We start from the raw sequence: 2549 nt of genomic DNA, 5'->3' as shown, positions 1-2549 counted from the left end.
ACAGAGGGAGAAGTGAGGAACGTGAGATATAGGCGACCTCTCTCTGATCACCTCCTCAACAAGTATGTGAGTCAATATGACCAACGCCGACGACCCAACGACGATGATGAAAGGGATCGTCTGGCTAGGGACGCCAGGAGACGTCATCGGCATGACCGCGACGAGGAGAGATACGAGCGCCGTGCCAAGGAAAAGTCAAGGGAGCAAGACGACGAGGATAGGCACTGGGACTGTCTCTTCTTCAGACACTGCTGGGATTCAGGAATGAGCCGATTGCCTACAATCGGCAACTGCCCAGAATGTAGACAGAAGAGGAAGGATGCAGCTAACGTGTCCGTGTTCAAGCGTCTAGGGCCTCTCCCACCTCGGAACAAGCACGCTGAGTCCCCTCGGGTGGAAGATCTCGAGGATTTGGAAGACGATGATGAAGAAGAAGAAGACAGGTACCACCGACCAAGGTGGTGCCCTGATGGACTCAGTCGTTCCCAAAAGCGTAGGGTTCAGCGACTGCGTGGCTTGGAGGAAGCCGAAAGGTTATACCTGAACACGCTAAGGAAGGCGCGGCCTGATCTGGCCGCGAAAATTCAGCGAACCCTGGATGAAGAGGGTCGACCACAAAAAATGGAGTGGCGCCCCAAGCAAAGGAAAGCCGATGATGAAACATCGCTCTCCTCCTCCGTTTCCCTCGGGGGAGGTGAAGTCGTCACAGGAGAAGCAATCGTCATCGCTCTCCTCCTCCGTTTCCCCGTCGGCGAGGAAGCGGAGGTCACTTTCCCCGTCAGTCGAGGACTTGTCGTCCTCGGACCAGACGGAGAAGTCGTGACTAGACTCCTCCCCGGCTTCGATGGCGCGGCGGATGTTGGCCGCGTGGGCCTCCTCCGGGTTCCACTCCGGCGTCGGCTCGCGGAAAGAGGAGGATTGGATGGAAAGATCCGATGAGGCAGAGGAGGAAGAAGACATGGTGGCACAGGAGGGCTTTTGGAGTGCTAATGCGAAGGGGATGAAGAAGCAAACTGTGTGGAGCGGTTAAATAAAAGGGGATATAGTGGAAATTCAATGCCATAGCAGTTTCCGAGGGAGTGGTGCCCAACAAAAAAAAACTGCCAGGTCATGCGGAGAAGTTGAGAAGGCAAGGCATCATGATGATGGATACTGCGACGGTTTTGCTCTGCCACGACATGACCCGACGAAGAAAAAAGCAGAGTGATTTTGGAATTATCAATTCCAAAACCAGGGGGGCATGTGTTATCACCAGAATTTGACCGAATCAGAGGTGGGCCGCGATCAAGATGGGCTTGAAGAATATACATGGAAGGATATACGTGAATCGGCCTTATATGCAAAGTTTGGGCTAGTTTGCCCTTGTATCTGTAATATAGTAGGATATGTGTCGGTTAGTTAGAGTTTGTCTCGTGCACGGTGGGGATTATTCCCACGTTAGAAAGTCTACGGACTATAAATATGTATCTAGGATTTATGAAATAAACAACAATCACGTTCATCATAAACCAATCTAGGCGCATCGCCAACTCCCTTGTCTCGAGGGTTTCTTCCGGGTAAGCATCATGCTGCCTAGATCGCATCTTGTAATCTAGGCAGTACAAGTTTATTCGCTGTTCATGCGTTGCTCGTACTGAAGCCTTTTTGATGGCGAGCAATGTAGTTATCTTAGATGTGTTAGGGTTAGCATTGTTCATCGTATCATATGCTATCGTCGTGCAACCCTTAGACATCTAGCCGCCCTTACGCCTACCTTAGGTGTAAGGGCGGCACCCCGCTTGATCATTATTTAGTAGATCCGATCCGTTATGGTTGCTCCTTGTTCTTCAAGGATTAGTTTAATATCTGCATAGTTAGGCCTTACAAGCGGGTTGAAGGATCCAGTGGCGCGTAGGGTGCAGTTTGCTAGCCCTAGACGGGATGTTCCGGGGATCAACCTCGTGTTGGTTTTTAGGCCTTGCCTAGGGTCGGTTTACGAACACCGTGCGTGGCCGCGAGGCTCAATCACGAGTAGGATGTTCCGATTATGTGGTGAAAACCCTAAATCGTAGTAGATCGTTTTAGCTTTACTTTGATCAAGCGGGACCACCATATATTCGTACACCTCGTGCGAATCATGGGTGGATCGGCTCTTTGAGCCGATTCACGGAGACAGCTCGAGAGCCGATCGAGGCTCGTATTTAATGTTTATGTGTATGCCATGCGAGGAAACTAAGCGAGGCATCTCCATCACCTTCCCGACCGGTATAGGTCGGGTGGCACGCCCTTGCACCAGCATCGGACGTGCGTGCCGAGTCTTTGCGGGCCGTCGCTCGGAGGGACCGGGGCCGGCCCGCGATCTCGGGAGCCTCCCGGCTCTACTGTGTTGCCCGTCGCTGCTCGCCGGTGGGTTTCTGACCGCAACAGGGATCTACGGCAATTCCTCCTGCAGACAAGATGTGTCCCAGAAATCCAACTTCTTCTAACCAAAACTCACACTTGCTGAACTTGTCATATAACTTGTGCTGTCTAAGGGTTTCTAGGACGGTCTCCAAATGCTGTTCATGTTC

Source organism: Lolium rigidum, chromosome 6 (genome assembly GCF_022539505.1).
Source record: "Lolium rigidum isolate FL_2022 chromosome 6, APGP_CSIRO_Lrig_0.1, whole genome shotgun sequence".
NCBI classification, from domain to species: domain Eukaryota; kingdom Viridiplantae; phylum Streptophyta; class Magnoliopsida; order Poales; family Poaceae; genus Lolium; species Lolium rigidum.
Note: the sequence above shows the minus strand (reverse complement) of the source record.